General features: G+C 33.8%; 1 protein-coding gene across 1 annotated transcript in view; it reads left to right on the plus strand.

Annotated features, from left to right (window-relative positions):
* The first annotated feature begins 1,434 nt into the window (after nucleotides 1-1,434).
* The window catches only part of Pcb (Pyruvate carboxylase), a 98,835-nt gene continuing 81,581 nt past the window's right edge, over nucleotides 1,435-18,688 (plus strand). The window contains exon 1 of the mRNA XM_076786632.1: nucleotides 1,435-1,578. The gene's annotated coding sequence lies outside the window, so the exon portion shown is untranslated. The remainder of the gene's footprint in view (nucleotides 1,579-18,688) is intronic.

The raw sequence follows: 18,688 nt of genomic DNA on the forward strand, positions 1-18,688 counted from the left end.
CGACGTCTCGAAAAACAGGTCAAGACCTAAGACTTTCAGACCTAAAATGGACGTAAAAAAGACGTCTTTAAGACGTCGCGTGCTATCTGGGAAATTCCCAAAATCGTGCCTACGACGAAAAAGTTATGACAATTTGCCAACGAATATCCAATGTTGGGGCTTACAATTACGATAGTTGGTTAATGAACAAGAAATTTACATATGATAATACTACATTGGCCCAAGCAAAATTTGACAATATTTAAATATTGTCTTGCAGACATCAGAAATGTTGCTATAATCAAAATCATGTTATTCTAAATTGATTTTTTTGTTTCCTTATTTATGAATATACTTGCGATTGGTTATAAGAACAATTTGTGTGCAGCCTTGGAATTTAGTTATTTCTTTAAGTTTTTCCATTTTACAAAGGAAAGGCACGGGTGTTACACTCGCTTTTGGAACGAGAGATCGTAGTGCTCATGTAGTTCAGCATAACCCTTTTAGGTTTCTTCAGAATGGGCCTTCGTATTTTAAATATTTCAATTTAAATTTGTTGATGCATCTAGTAAGCCAGATCAAAGCCCACGCAGCGGTTAGGCTTCTGTAGGTACGGTGGTAACGTATCAGATTACTACGGAGGCGGTTCGGGTTCAAATCCCTATGTAGGTATGAGGTATTTTTTTCTTTTTCTTTCCAATTTTTACTGTCGAAATAAATTGTTTATATATTATGTATGATATACTGTAAAAACAACCGTAAAAGAGAAGATTAGAATTATATGTTTGCAGGTCCATCTGGCCGTTGCGTTGATATTGTAGTGACATAGACCCTGCGCTGGGTATAATCGTTGACCCACTTACAAAAAAGGGTGAGAATTCAAACTGTTGGCAAAATATCAACAATAATTGCTACTTGGGGGAAGTTATGTTCCAATCGCCAAATGTGATCTACAATGGAGAAACTTTGCAATTCGACTAATTGTAAGACAACAATTCATAGCAAATGAAGTTGTCTCACTTTCATAGTAAATGATTTGGCACTTTCCGTTATTACCCAATATTATATTGATTAATTTAATAATAATTCATAAAATTCGAATGGTAAATTAATAATAAAGTACAATTTCTGGTTAACTAGAAGCTGAAATACTATGAAATTGAATTTCTTTTTAAAATGGAGTTGTCCTACTTTCATAATAAACGGTTCAATTTACGATTGAAAATGTAGTTCAGATGGCAAATAAGCTCTGATATTTTGAATATGGTGGCGCTACCGCATTTTTGACGCTGTCGGTAATTCAGAGCCGCAAACAGAAAGTTCCATTGCACGAGATGTCTGTATGGATTTATAAGTTTGTGGAGACAACGAAATTCTACACTTGATAACCACTAGATGGCAATATTTTCGTTCAACCATAGAAATTCGCATAATGGTACGAGCGGACTAAGATTGGTTCACCAATCACGTTTACCTCTATTTTTGTAGAGGTCGAACGCATGTGCCAGTAAGAGCTGGTCGACATGCTCGAGAACTTCAGTGTGGCTTAGACTTCAGCCGGACGGGGTCTGGCCTTTCTTGTCTTTGGTGTGCGTTAACGTAAGTACATGAATTCTTGACTGAAATTGGTCATATTTTCGTGTCGTTTCGCTGTGTCAGATCGTCTATGCACCGACTTCATTCCAAACCATGACAGCTGTAATTTCACGTCGGTCTCTCGTCGCACCAATTATTGACAATTCTTTGTGGTTGTGAAAAGTGACAGACAAAATTGGCTGAGAAACCTGAATCCATGCTTTCGTGACTGTGCTATGAAACCGTAGCAGATCTGTCCTCCCTTCTTTGTGCACGTTTCTTAACAATTTTACATCTGCGATAAAACTTGCTAATGAATTTACATGACCACGGGTCACTTGAACGTGACGTCTGTCACCGCGACGCAAGGATTAATTGCGCGGGCGCCGAATTTTTATTTCAACATTACCATTACGTTTATCGATCACTCACTTTTTGTTTTGATCGAGCTTTAAAAGAAATGTGTTCCTCGTTTCATTATGTTTCCTTGGATTTGTTATAAAATATTTTGGTTAGTTCACGTGAAAGCTTAAGGTAAAAAGTACGTAGAGATTAGAGATTGCAGGTTCGAAATATTTTAAAAGATGTGAAGGACGTTTCCAGTAAAGGTACATACGTTGTATACACGTCTGTGTGATTTTCAAATTATAACGTAAGAAACTTTTATGGAGACTATTTAAATCATCTCCTCCAAGTGATGTTTAGGACCTTTACATAATAACCCGGCGGATAGTTGTAGACGTCGATCGGCGAGTTCTAGATAGTAGGGTCGAAGATCGTGATCTTTGATGTCGATCACCTGACAAACTTCAACTTTCCATTTGCTAAACAATTTCATTATAATTCGTGAATCATTACTGTTCACTATTCTAAGTGAAATTATCAGCGCTAGAGAAAAATATTAAATACTTATTAAAATAGAAAAAGTTGTTAATTGAACAATGTTATATTCCACTAGGGGTACAGAAGGTTAACAAGATTAACACTAAGAGCACTGGAAAGGACTATATTACACTACTTTATAAAAACAACAGGGACGTGTCTATCTAAATTTTTAGCCATTTTATTTAATAATATATACCCAAAGGAATAAATTCATTGAATAATTCCTCATAGGGTAAGGGATCGAATTACTGTGGGAGTATCAATTACTATGTCTATATTAATTATACTTATTTTTAAAGCATAATGAATATTTAAAGAAATATATATATATATAACACATATATTAACTGATTTTAATGAAAAAAATGTAATATCTCTTTTTTAATATTCACTATGCTTAAAAAATAATTATAATTAATATAGACACAGTAATTGATACCCCCACAGTAATTGGGTATCTTACCCTAGATACATCTTTCCAATCTCAATACTTGTAAATTAAAAATATTAGAACCCGTCAATTTGACGGGTCTCGTAAAGCTAGTATTAAGGTATAGTGCCTATATCAATATACGATAAGTTAAAAAAAATATATAGGAAAGCGTAGGATTTTTTTAACTTGACAACATAATCTCTTATTACATGAACACATTTGTTATGTCAAATCGTGTTATTTACATAACCTGTTTTGTGACAAACGGTATAGATTCTCTGTGTGTATGCATTTTGCGTGTAGTTCTTTATCGTACCACTTCAACTTTGCCGTCTATATAGTCAAAAAGACAAGTGACAATGCGTCAGTCGGCGACTGACTTCTATTGCGTGCACATCGCGCGTATTGCGGATCTCTATTGTACTTTGTGCTTTCACACAGAAAAATTGATTTTCGTGTTAAAATTCTACTTTATACGAAATGAATTAATTTAAATTTAAAAAGAACTTACGATTGTGAGATCGTTTATAAATTCTCGTTATAAATTGATTTCGCAGCATTCTTCTTGTATGTTGAAATCTTACGTAAGGATAAAATAAAATTAATTATAGAAATCATTATTATGTATTTGGGTGGAAAACGAAATTATATGCAAAGTCTACACGTGTAGTTTCGTAGCTTTTATTATTTCTGTTCACATTATTAATTTATAAATGTTTTATAGATTTATAACATATGTAGTTGTATAGAACATAATAAAATGACATGTAAAATTAAACTGGACAACCCCCCCCCCCCATTTCATTCTTAATGCAACTGTGTCAAATAAATTACCTAGTTAGTTGTATGCATGCAATTATGTAAATTTTTGGCAATACTCGTGGCATGATAAGAAAATTTTAAATATGCAAGTAGTAATTAGAATACTGGGCTAAATTGAATAGCCGCTAACCATTTGTAATGTAAAAGTGATTGAATTTGTAAATTACTAAATTACTCTCTTTAACGTTCAGATGTTTTTATACTTATAGCTATAAAAATAAAAGATTACAATGTTATATTCGATGAATATGTTATATCAGAATGTACGTGCCATTCTTGACATATTTAAAACCCATTCTTTATGTGCACGATTACATAACGTGAAATTGGAATACGTTAACTTTCTGAGACAAAGTAACAAATAATTCACAATTGTCAAATACTTCATTATAGGAAAAATGGTTTGCAATTTCGAGGTTACAATGAAATACAGTACAGTATACAATACAGTATTTACATACAGTGGCGGATTTATGCTTCTGCCACCTAGAGGCTACCTCTACACATTAGCTATCCAGGGCCAACTCCCTTCTCGCTCGTTCTCTTTTCGCTTTCGCCACATATTTTCATCAATAGCACAAAGCACAAAATCATTAGTACTACCCTAATTTTGTCCAACCTATTTTTCAGGTATGGGGCGAGTTAGGTACTTGCATTCTGCATTCCGCTCCCGTAGGCTTTAAATGATTTCTTGTAATTTCGTACAACGGCATTCAAATATGTTATTTTGATTTTTAAACAGGTTAATATGTATAATATAACACATTAACAGACAGCTATTCATAAGTCTAGGTAACTTCAAATTAGTAAAACTTGGAATTTAATATTTTTTGTTTGTTTGATCGATTACTTAATCTTTTCTCATCATTTGTTTAATGGCATCTGTAATCATACACATAATATGACGTATTGTTACGTATTGATATTACATGTCTGTATTTCTATCTCAATTATCAATATTTGACCGGCAGTAAACTGAAACCACTGGTTCCACGATTATGAACTCTGCAGATATAATTTGTCTGTTACATCCAGTTAGGTTTTCTGTCTGTTTCCTAATCGTAGGAACATATTTTGTAAGTGTTGTCGTTCGTAATATTAATATCATTGTTTACACTCCGTTGCATTCTGGATATAAATGACAGTTTAAGAATGTCAATTTTTTAAAAGAATTCTTAATCAATATATTTACATACTTTTTTATTTGGTAAAATTGAGTGAATCAGGTAGAAAATAAATAAAAACAATCCACAAATATATGAATATTCTACTCCATACATTTTTGAAATCATAACAATTTATATAATAATGCTATATTCTTTCATAATCTTGTTTAAGAATAAAAAGCCACGATAACTTCGACTCATGATTTTAGAATTAATAACAGTGTCTAATAACAGTGTCTATAATACAATTAAATTACAATACCTTAAAGCAGTTTTGCGTTTTTGATATTTTGACCAAACAATTTTAGTGTTTTTAAGATATTAGAAGAATTAGTTTACTAGATCACGTAAAAACACATTTTTAAAAAATATGTTGTACAGATTTATATCAATTCTATCAGGAAAATAAAATTAATAAGTCGGAAACGTGAAAGAAAAGTGTCTTGTCCGAGGCTTTGATTTCGCACAAATCGAATTTTTTACCCTACATTTTTGAGTTCCCGATTGGCACAGAAAAATTCTTAATATGACCAAATTATAGAAAACCGTTTTAATGCAAAATTTCATGCAGATTAAAAAATTGCTTTACATAAGATATTAGTTATACAATGCTACTCACTTGACTCGGAATTCGTACGCGCGAGACTAAGCATGAACAGCAACGGTGCTAATGTACACGTGTACCATATTCATATGACACATAGTTATCAAATGCGACACGCGTTGGAATATTACTATTATACATGTATGTAACGTCATCGAGCTCAAAAACTTTTTGCATTCATCAAATTTCATAACATTTTTTCGGCAGAATTTTTTGACATTAATGTAGTTTAGGTTATTACTCGATTTATGATGTGTACTTCACGAAATAGTTGCATAGTAATATAGAAGTATAATAGCTGTTCAAGGATTTATATCCTCATTTTTGGAAACTGCTTGTATAAATCATTGAGTTTGACTTTCCTCAAGTTATAGTCTGTCGTTAGTTGATTTTTACACGTGTTGATCATATATGGGTGACATAATTCTTTGCCCACTTTTAAAAATTAATGTTTGTCGTAGTATATTTGTGTAAACGTAATTTTGTTGGAATGTATATTATCTGAAAGGGTTTCAAATTAAGTAATATTTTTAATTTGAATTATATTTTTTCTTTAATTTGTAAATAACATTACATAATATGGTTAAATAATTCTAGCACATAATAATTCAGTGTTTTTATTATTTTGTAGCAACATTTTTATTAAACGTTATCAAAAAATTTGTTTCTATGTAACTTTCAATGCATAGATCATACTGTTTCATGAGAATATTTTTGAAAAAGTTCCCAAAAGGAAACCATTCTTTTCTTAAAAATTCCACAGGAGCAAATATTCTGTTGAACGAAACTTATAAATTCAAACAGTTTATTTCGAGCCCTGCATGGCTGTAATAATGCTATAGAAATAGAGTGAATCCGGGATACATACATATCATTTTGACACATTTCCTTAGTCAAATAGAAGTAGTTATTGGATATAATAATGAAGACAATGGAAAAATGGAATCTCGTATGCACAATACATTTATAAAATGTTGCATTTAATATTTTTGCTGCAAATGATAATGTTATGCATAGTAATTTGAGCTTGTTGAAGTAAAGCAAAATGAAGTAGGTGCTTTCACAGTCTCTATTAACCCTCGCATAGCGACACTTGCGTCCATTTTGATATATGGTTGCAAACATCTCCAGTTACTTTTTTTAGTTCTTTGAATGACTACAAAAATTCGTGCTCGATTTTCAGAGAATTCAAGACCTTTTTTGAAGAAAAACCAACTTGTAAAACGTTGGGAGACAAGTTTAGAAAATGGTGGTGACTATAGAATTGGTTAATAAAACTGTTATTTTCTTTTACTTTCAAGTCGGACACAGACTTTTGCAATAATCTAATATTTATATTAATCAATGTTTATCAATGTTGACACAATGAAAGATTTGAATAGCTTTGGTCACTAGTTCCTTGAAATCGTCAAAGCATCTGCAAAGGTTAACCAAACCTATACTTTTTTTATTACCTGTCTGTGGATCAGTATTGGAAACTATCGTACGAAGCTCATTGTCATTGTCAGCACGAACCCTGCTTCTGTAGCTCGAGATGTTTCAGTTTCGAGCCCAATGACGTTGAATCAATGATAGGACATCTACAATTGTACAATGTGCTTGTCGCGCCTTACCGCTTGCACTTAATTTCGTGCGCTCTTCCGAATTGGGAAGATAACATCGTATATACAATCATATATATGTACAATTTATTAAGTAATAAAGCCGCTGAGCACAAGTTATCAGTCATCAGAAGGCACGAAAGCTTATGCATACGCATTTCAGAATATTATCTCTAGCAGTGTGTGCACTCTCTCTCTCTCTCTCTCTCCGAGACAAAAGATAGCATATCTTACATATTTTAAAGTTTTATAATAAAAACTGGTAAAAATATATTTTTCGGTAATTATTTACGATAGTGGATTCCTCGCCAATTTCAATGACCTTGAAATATGTTATTGAGGTCATCATTCTGAACAACTTTTTCTATACATGTTACCGCCGGACGACCTTCGATTCCGAGATATGTATTCGCAAAAACTGTTGTTACTACACAAAGTCCGATTTCTAACCGACCAAACCAGCGATTTTAATGATCTTGAAATATGCTGTTAAGGTCATCATTCTGAACAACTTTTTCTTATACATGTTACTTACCGCCGGATGACCTTCGTTTCCGAGATATTTGCAAAAAACTGTTGCTACTGCACACAGTCTGTTTGAATGCTCAAGAATCACATTTACGGAAAGAGAATCAATTTACAACTTGTTAGATCAATGATAGTCACAATTATGATCATGATTTTAGACGGGAGCAACAAATTTTTATTTTTGCAAAATGGAAGATGGCGACGTATTGATTTCGTCCGATATTAGTTATTATGGGAGAATGGTATTAATATGGGAGACTTAACTGGTGAAAAAATAAATAGCACAAATTACTTAGAAATTATTGGTGAACAAATAGACGCATATGCCACAAGTGTTGTTGAAAATTTCTTATCCTTTTCAACATGTATTGTTCTGACAACTTAAATCTTTTTATTGTGGCATACACGTTCAATCTAAAGAATAGAATAAATAAGTGACAGCTAGTGGAAATGAAATGGAGAACAAAACTAAGGACGATCATTTAACCTCTTAGCTGTGCAGTCTGATTTTTTAAAGTATCGTACACTTCTACGTTTTGTCGCAAAAACTAAATATTTTCAATTTTTTGTATATTTTTATTTCATTTCTGCCTCAAAGCATAATTAAATATTAATTTAAATAGTCAATGATAATAATTATTTTCTAATACTCGTCATAACACAAAACATTGCCATCTCTTCATGACGAGAATATTTATCGGTTCATTTTTTTAGAAAATTTGTGTATTGTCCATTTAATAGTTTCAGTTTATGTCATGCGAAGTTTCATCTCGAACTACAAAGGCTACTAGAGCTACTAGTACTTCCCTATTTGAAGTATCGATCAGGCTGAAGCTCCTTTTTCGGGGGTATACATATGTACACGGTGTCAAGAAATGATTCTACACCTTAGAATCGACGAAGATCTGCTAAAAAAGTTCGGTGCAAAATTGATCTTGACCGACTTTTTCAACGTCAAATTTTTATGATTGTATCGTGTTTTACTAATTCAAGGGAACAAACTTCTCAAAGGAAGCATGGGTTATGAACTGTTCTCTTAGAAAACAACTTTAAAGTTTCGTAAACTATTTTATTCCATATGTCTACAGGGTGTCACAAGATGGTGTAAACGTGGAGGGGGTGATTTTACATGAGATAATATAGAACAACTTTTTTTCATTTGCTTCCTCCTATTCAAGAAATTTGAGTTTGAAAATTCGGCGAAGACGCGTGCTATTGAATAGGAATTGTCTGACGCGTCTGTTCATGTCCAACCAATTCTACTTCTTAAGAACGCTAGGCACGCGAACTTGGTGGATCTTTAAAGTCATTTTTCTCGAAAACAACGCGTCACATAAAAAGAATTTATTGTATATTACCGACTTATTTTCTCATATAGAATCTTCCCCTTCGCGTTTATACCATTTTGGGACACCCTGTAGACACATGAAATAAAATAGTTTACGAAAATTTAAAGTTGTTTTTTATGAGAACGGTTCACTTGAAACCTATAGTTCCTTTAAGCCTTCGTACTTCGCGACGAGTACAATAGGATGCAATAGAAAAATTTTTGACCTTGAAAAAATTGGTCACGGTTAATTTTGCACCAAACTTTGTTAATAAATCTTCGCCGATCCTAAAATGCAGAATCACACTGTAGCGGTCATTATATGTAATTTCTTGACACCCTGTACATTAGGTGGCTTGAAATGTTCGCATCGTTTCGATGCTTAGAAGGGTATCGTATGTTCCACTTTATGTTACAAACACTTCTAGTTTCTATTTATTTTCACAGTTTTGTTTTATTTTGAACCGTTAGTTGGTATCGTTGAGACCCGCAATCGTTAAGATGGTTGATTTTGTGATTGTTAGGCAATTAGAAAATTTGTTGTACTACATTCAAATATTAATTTTGTTTCAAATATTGAGCATTAATTAACTAGCTATTGCGGTTAGCTTATATTTGTTAACATGTCATTATATCAACTGAGTGTTAAACAAATTTCTTTACAGTTATACAAAATTTTCATTCTTTTTCCTACAAACATATTTTTGTAAGAATGCTCCAATTTCGAAGCTCTCCTTTCATAGTTTTTTGCGACATTTTCGAGAAAAAGAACAGTAACGACCTGGAATTTTTTGGACGACCTAATAGAAATAATGTGATGTAACTTCTACGACTATCTATATTCCCTTTGTTGGCACAAGTTCATCTCGGGCACTCATAAAACTGACGTTTCAGCTTTTTCAATCATTACGATGCTTTTAACACTAAAGATTGATACGACTTCCCGTTATATCGAATCTCGTTTAATGGATTTATAACATGACATCGCTGAGAAATGCAAGAATGTTATCATTAGACTTTTCTTAATAATTTGAAGGAGTTGGAAATTGTTTAAACTGGGATTGGTCTTTGCTTAAATTCATTAAGAAAATTCTTTAACACGTTAACTACAGCAGTGATTTTTGACTAGGTTTAGACATTCATTTTTATTGTGACATATCCAGATGAACCGAATTTTATTAAGATCTTTAGAATTCAAAAGGGTTAAAACAGCATCTCCTATAGTACATTTAAAATTTCTAGTTTCGCTTTCTTTATTTAAATTACTCTGATTTTGTAAGAATCTCTGAGAATGATATTTGGCACTTAACGTGTTAAAAAATGAAGATTAAACCTTAATTATTTTATGGACTTGTACAGGCTGATTTAGGTAAGTGTGCCACCTGAATTATATCATAAAATGGCCTTCATATCTCGCTGAAAAAATAAAACAGAATGAAAACAAATTATTACATTGTAAACTACTCTTAAAACTATACAACTTTCGTTTCAATGATATTTTGACCTGCCAAATAGTTTACAAGCAATTAAGGTGGCCGTCTTAGCTGAATCACCCTGTATACCCTACTTTAACACTAGATTTACGGAGTATTAGAAGCAACTATTTTATATTATTTCATGAAAATGACAAGAATGTATCTATCCAAATTGTTCGCCACTCTATCCATAATATGTGTACTTATTATAGTATCATGCAGTTTTCTTTCAATATGAGACGACGGTGTTCTTTTCGCAACAAGAAAATCTCTATCCCCACTTCTTCTACTGAAGTTGTCCGCTCGACACTGCTTATTGTTAGTGCCAGAACGAGAGGGTATGTCATATTCTATCTGCAATACGTCAAAAGCCGTCCCGAGCCAGCGTCTTATATCAAAAGAAAACTGTATACCCAAAGAAATAAATTTGTTGATTAATTCCTCATGGGTACATGCTTACAATCTCAATAATCGTAAATTAAAAATATTAGAACTCGGCATTTTGACTGGCCCCGTAAATCCAGTGTTAATCAAAATATTTCCTAACATTAGCGTTATAAAACCAGAGATTTCGTATACAGGGTCTGACCGAACAATATGTACAAGCAGGCATCAGGTGAATCTTTATGAAAAATTGAGAAAAAAATAGTGAATAAGTGCTTAATACTGCTTAATTTTCGAAAAAATCAAGTCGAAAAATCCACTGCGTACGTATGCTGCTACGTCCATAATACAATTCGTCACGCAACGAACAACGCACATTGTTTTTGTAAAGAATGGCTACACCGCATTTAAAAGCTACAAAGTTCATTGAAAAATACAAAGAAAATTTTTCATGGACAAAATTTGATTTCATCAATTACAGAATTGCTGAAACTGCCTACTTACAGATGCATGACATCTCGGTAACGTGTTCTGATTTTTTAAGTTTCCAAAAGCGTGATTAATACTTTGCATAAGTTGCTCCCTACTTAAGGCTATAGGCAGAGTTAAGACGAATAATAGTTAAAATGAGTCCAGGTATATTGTTGTATTATTTTGTTTAGCAAAATTATCACGGTTTAAATATCGACAATTTCTCGAGAATAAAAACTTTAGTGTTCAAATACTTTTGGATCCACCGTATATAATCACAATCACAAAAGAAAAGACAGTTTCATGGTGTTTTCGTACAGCGGTTTCTGATGTTACATTGCTGTCGGATCAATACTTGGGATTATTTTGCACGTTTCCTCCTCCACGTGTACCCTGTGCAGCAGTGATGTGACGCACACGTTTTAATTGAAATTCAAACTTAACAACGTCAACGTGGACTAATTTTAATTTTAATTTAACGTAGACATATTGTATAGAAACTACGAATAGTCTTAACGCAAAGTTCTTCTATCAAGGGTAGCTACCCCTATGAAAACCTAATGAAAATTTATATGCCTATGATGAGACACTGAATTAATTTATCCATTTCTCCGACATTTTCTAGCATTCATAATTAATTTCACCGTCAACTACTGTATTTTAGTACAATTATTTCAACTCCACACTTAAAGTCATTACAGAGTTATACACAGAAATGAACATAAGTAAGCTATATACAAGATACTCGGCAACGATGTAGACAAAGTCTAAGTTGCAATTTGTTTACTCTTAATTTTTGTCGTATACTGTCATGAAGGATCGTCATTTAAATTTTCTCCTACTTATTGCCGATCACGTCGTGTATTATTACGCATAAATAGCATAAAATGAGTGGTTCAAAGTTAATATATTATATATTATTTTTGAATTGTTGGAATGATTAAAGAAAGAAAGAATTGTCTATTTGGCCCCTGTTTGTTTAAATAGATGCACATAATTTGTATTTTGCATAAAAATTCAGTCTACTCACGAACATTTGGTGACTTTGTACATTTCAATAGATAAAAGATATATGAATCCGTGAGATAAACATTCTTTACGCAGTATTTTTCAACGATATTTGCAAATGTGTTCACTAAATCTAAAGGTTATTATTTTCATTGCACTCCGTGACAATACTATAAGACACTATGGTATAAAACCGAACAAATCTGTATAAAAACGAACGAAACTAAAACTGATAACAATGACAATGAGTCATTAAAATGACTTGTCTTTCCCTCTATATCAGTTTTTGGAAGATTGCCTGCGGTTTTTTTAATGAAATATGTGCTAATGGACCACAAATGACCATTTCTACAACTTCCAAAAGTGAGGTTGTGCGTTTTTCGCCCTTGGGGAATGAAGCACATGTTCGATTTCTTCTTTTTAAAACTTTTAGCGCTTCTTTGCTCTGTTTCGCCACAATATTCACACTTCATGATTTTTCATTGATTTGTGGTTGCGCCGTTCTTGTCGCGATTCCGATCGATGCCGTTTGAAGTGGTTCTTGTCCCGTGGTGTCGCTGCCTTGCAAACATGGCACCGGCGACGTTTTCATCCTTTCTATGCTGCCTGGCGAAGCTTTCTTCGATGATCTTACCCATTATTTTTTCAATGTTCAGCAAAGCATCAGCATAGCACGGCAGAAGGTATCGTAACTGCTCGGTAGACTATGAAGCAGGGTCACTGTTAACTTGTTACCGTTGATGTCAATGTCCATCCGCTGCAGCTTGATGATGACGTACATGAATCGCGATAGATAATCCCGCACATCATCACCTTCGTATATTCTCTGCGAGATCAATTGCTGTAGGAGCGTCGCTTTCCGCGTAGAAGTTTACGATGTATACAGGGTGTTCCAAGAATATTGTATTTCCTTGAAAGGGGTAATTTCTGAGGTCGTTTGAAGAAACTTTTTCCTTTGAGAAAATGTTCTCTGGGGCTTTGTCAAGGAGTTATGAGCTAGGCTCGGCCAATGTGAACGTCACGCTCAGCAGGACCTGCTACCGTGCCGGAGTCCATCTGCTTTTGTCACACCCTGATTGGTCCGTGTTTGACACTCTCAATGTGGACTCTACCTTTGCCCATATGTTTTGTGATATCTCGCAGTTCCGTATGTGCTTTAAGTGCAACGAGCTCACCGTGAGGGTGAGATCTGATTTAGTCATTCGATCCTCTTCGATCCATAGAACCATTGCTCTTCGAGCTTCATCCCCTTGTCCAACCACTTCGGCTATAGATTTGTTTCCACAAATATACGACCACGTTTCATTTCTTGTTAGCAGATCCTCGACCTAGATGTTCCAAGTATCATAATTTTCTTTCGATAGAGGTTCAATCTGCATCGGATGATAAGCGTTTGCTTGAGCCATTTTAAATCACTCGCGCGCCTATTCGCTTCCAACGACGGCAATGACGGACTATCACGTTTTAAAACCGGTCGATGCGACGCGTTCGCAATGTTCGTGTGCGATCGATTGTAGCTGCCGATTATGCTCCTGGGCCCATAACCTATTAGAACAGGGTGTGGTTGGAAGTCGAGAAAAATGATTATTCGCACAATTGCATTCGTGATGAGAAAACTATTTCGTATATTGAAAAATTACGGGATAACACAAACGCGGGTTAAACTTTACCTTAGGGGACTACAAATTTTGGATTCTATAAAATGTAATCCTGTGGATTTTGACGAGTAAATGCCAAAAATCCAAGTTTTAATGTTAGGAATTCACTGGTTTAAAAGTTATGCGTGTAAGAACACCGCCATGTTGGTATGAAAAAAATCCAAAATTTGTGATTCCCTAAGGTGAAGTTTAGCCCAAACGCGTGTACGATCTAGCTAAACACAAAACAGAAGTGGGGACGAAAACAAAATAATAATTATTAATGTTTAAGAAGAATGATGGAAGAATGAATATTAATCACAATATGGCATTGAAGAAAGTCTTCTCAAGAAAAATTATTACACATAGTGCATAAGAAAAAGAATATAGAATAAGAATAAGAATAAAGTTATATGTAGTGTCTTATATGTAGTGTTGTCGCGAAGTGTAGAATCATACATTCGTTTAAAACAATGATGAAATTATTGCAGAGAGCAATAATTAGCTTATTATTAGTCATTTATATGACACTATGTAAAAAATAAAGGTACGTTCTGTTGGGACATTCTTTGATCGTTAGCAAACGTATGCGTAATCTGTTTAGAATCGAACAGGTGTCCAATGAGATATTTGACAAACATTGCGCACTTGTTCAGAACAAATTCAGGACAAAAATAGCTATAGACTAAAATTCTATTTTAGCGCGTCATTAAGATAAGCATTGTTATCGCTGAATCTTAATCTGTTACATTAAAACGGTTATATTAAAAACTACAAACACGAGAAGTTACAACAGAACTGTAACATTTCAAATGCACTAGCAGAATACATTAGCTAGAATAGTTAGATGATTGATGTTATGTCAACAAATGAAAAATCGATTATTTTAACCTATGTGAATTTCATATGAAATCAAAAGTGGATTAATGTAAAATACGTGTGGTCAAATACATTTGCTGCAACCAAATAAAATGAACTTGTACTGTATACGTTGACAAAAATTTTTATTTTCGAGACAAAATAACTGGTAGCTCCACTTTCCTACATTTTTAGAACTCTCATTTAAATAGTTTTGTTTCGATTTTATTTTTAGGAGGATCAGTTCGATACTCTGGAGATCTTACCTACAGCATTTTTATTTCAATTTTCCTCTTTTATTTATGTATAAAATGAAACAAACTTTTTCAAATGTGTCTCTAAAAATCACCATGTACTATTGTACTATTTTTATACCACTTACGTACTTTGGAAGCGTTTATTTCTACTACCTGATAACTAGACTGCGGATCTTTATGCAAAATAAAACATTTGTGCATCAATTGCAAGATACAGGAGCTAAATATAAATAATTTCAATGTAGTGAACATAATTTATTAATACTCGTAATGTCTTCTAATCCTCTCACTGTTTTAAATTGCATTTATATACTCATTTTTGTCATAAATGTATAAAATCCGATGTCTACTGATAACAGTAAGTATTGTGTGAATGGAAGAGTCTATATTTATTTTATTTTTATAGAGTTAATTCCACAAAATTCTTTCACTTTCCAGTGATTTATCTACCTACTCTCTTCAATAAAAAATCCAAACATTCTTCATTAGAGTTCTTATTTTACTGTATTTTGCACATTCACCTTTACTTTACGTGCCAATTACGCAGTCGCTTAATGCAGCTCTTTTAAAATATGGAGATTAGTTTTACGTTATACAATACTGCAAAACACTTATTGAATTATTCATATATGCAGCACATTATCAGTTTAGTACTCCAGTATTATTAATATTCCAAATCTGTTCTCTTTATTATTACAAGTGATACAATAGATGCTTTTACTACTATATATCTGCAGGGATTAATTTATAGAAATCCTACGTGTTGCTCTGGTAGGAATTGAAACTCTCAAGTTTTAAAATAGTTTATTAAAATACATTAAAGACTCGCTAGATAATCGCTTGCTCAATACTCGATAGGCTCTTTATCACGTTCTATTGTCTCTCGCAAGGTTACTTTCAGAATGCCTTCGTTTTCCCCTGTCTCTGCCCTCGTTAACATAGTCGCCAGATGAGGGGAGGTAGCACGAATTGAGGAGAAAAGTCACCCTCTCTCTGCCAGTACCGTAGTTTGCACGACAGGCGAAATGCGTCACGTGAACGGGCCGTGGCGGAAATGTGGGGAATAGCGCGATAGAAGGGGAAGTTACAGTGGGGACACAAGTCTTGCCTTGGCGGTACTGGTTGGCACACTTAGCTGAATCAACCTGTATACGAAGAAGGACGAGAAGTAATTGCTTGATTATAAATGGATCGTATTGGAGATTACCATTTTTCTCTAAAAGGATGATCATTGCATTATGACATTGAATACGTTACTATACAGGGTGAATTCGATAAAGCAGGACACCTAAATATCTCCGTTACTTTTCGTTCTACAAAAAAACTTCGTAGGACAAAGTTACACAAAGTTACAAGGTAATTTTTATGAGATTTCAAGGTTATCGATGTTTTTTTAAATGGAATGATATATTTTCGTTAACGTAATGTTGTAGCTGACAAAATAACGAATTCATGCATGTAACACAATATGTCTTTCAAATGACCTTCAACCCAGAAAAATGGTATAAATAAAATTCAACGTGTAAGATTCATTTGATGTATTTCTGTTACGCCAAATGTTCAAAAATACATCCCTTGAGCTGTTATACATTCAAATGTATCGCAATACATAACATAATAACAGATTCGGTGTTGACAGGAGGACAATTATGATATACCTTCACCTATACGTTCGTACAGAATCGTGTTTATCCACTACTAATTACTCAGAAGATCTTCTTGTTATCAGATTTCCACAGTTTCTAAGATTTCTCGATCAGTTTATCGATGAATGTTTCACAATGCGTTACTCGAAGGAAGATAAGATTGATATGATTTTCATTTATGGAGAAAGTCGACAGTGTTTAAGAGAAGCCGTGCAGTTGTACAAGGACCGATTTCCTAATCGTAATTGTCCATCAGTTTCCGTTTACTCCAATTTGATAAATAAATTCCGTGAAACCGGTAGTGTCGAAAATAAAAAACGTATAAAGGTGAGGACTGTAAGGAATGAAGCAAACACAATTAATGTTCTGGCAGCAGTGAATACAAACCCTCATGCTAGTACGAGGCAAATCGCACGAGGAAGTGGCATTAGTCAAAAATGTGTAGTGCAAATACTCCAGGAACACAAATTTCACCCCTTTCACCTATCAATTCATCAAGAACTTCATGGTAGAGACTTTGTAAATCGTGTAAACTTTTGCCAGCGGGGATTGAGACAATTGATAAACGATAGAGCATTTTTTAATCAAGTATTATTTACCGATGAAGCTTCGTTTACAAATCACGGGCAAATAAATTTAAAAAACCTGCATTATTGGTCATCTGAAAATCCGCGGTGGTTACGGACAGTCGACAAACACAGACCATGGTCCGTCAATGTTTGGTGCGGAATTTTAGATAACCAAATAATTGGGCCTCACTTTATTACCGGAACATTAAATGCAGAAAAATACATTGCATTTTTACGAGAATCGTTACCAATTCTCCTGGAAAATACACCCTTGAACATTCGTGAAAATATGTGGTATCAACATGACGGATGTACGGCCCATTCTTCCCGTGTCGTAACACAATTCTTAAATAACAAGTTTCCAAATCGTTGGATTGGACGTAACGGACCCGTATTATGGCCAGCTCGCTCACCAGACCTTACACCCCTTGATTTTTATCTATGGGGAAAACTGAAAGACGATGTTTATAGTGAACCACCAACGACTATAGACGACATGAAAGAAAGAATCGTCCAGGCTTGTGCGTCGATTTCCTCAGAAATGAATTACACAGCAGTACGTTCTGTAACTTCACGGCCGAATAAATGTATAGCAGCTCAAGGGAATATTTTTGTACATTTGGCGTAACAGAAATACATCAAATGAATCTTACACGTTGAATTTTATTTATACCATTTTTCTGGGTTGAAGGTCATTTGAAGGTCATATTGTGTTACATGCATGATTTCGTTATTTTGTCAGCTACAACATTACGTTAACGAAAATATATCATTCCATTTAAAAAAACATCGATAACCTTGAAATCTCACAAAAATGACCTTGAAATTTTTTTCCCTTATATGTGGCTCTTCAAACAGTGTAACTTTGTCCTACGAGGTTTTTTTGTACAACGAAAAGTAACGGAGATATTTAGGTGTCCTGCTTTATCGAATTCACCCTGTATATGTGTCGCATTCTTTCACGACTATATTAAGTAATACAAAAAGCAGCGGTGTCTGCAACAAGGTTCAGAGGTCAATAGTTCGGAAGATTATACGGCAGACGTTCAGTGACTGCGTAATTGATGCACAATGACTTTCTCGCTATTTCGAGCATCAAAAAGCATTTATCTATACGAGATCGCATACTACAATTTTCTGAACATTTCATTCTGTGAAGAACATTCACTCATTTTATTCTGTTCAAGAGTAGGGAGGCATACAGTCGCATGGAAATATGCAACCATTAATAGCTGTGCGAGGAAACAGTTTTTAATAATTGTAATTTCTAATTTTGTTTTGCACTTCGGAACTATATTTACGTTACCGATGAACTTTGACGTTCTTGTCACCTTTTATTTAAAATCCGATGTTTATTGCATATGCTGATCCAAGAATTACATTCAATACGTATTCATATTTTGTTATCAATTAATTAAGTTCTTCGAAATAGTATAATTTCATGTAATGTTTGGACGCTATTA

Source organism: Halictus rubicundus, chromosome 1 (genome assembly GCF_050948215.1).
Source record: "Halictus rubicundus isolate RS-2024b chromosome 1, iyHalRubi1_principal, whole genome shotgun sequence".
NCBI classification, from domain to species: domain Eukaryota; kingdom Metazoa; phylum Arthropoda; class Insecta; order Hymenoptera; family Halictidae; genus Halictus; species Halictus rubicundus.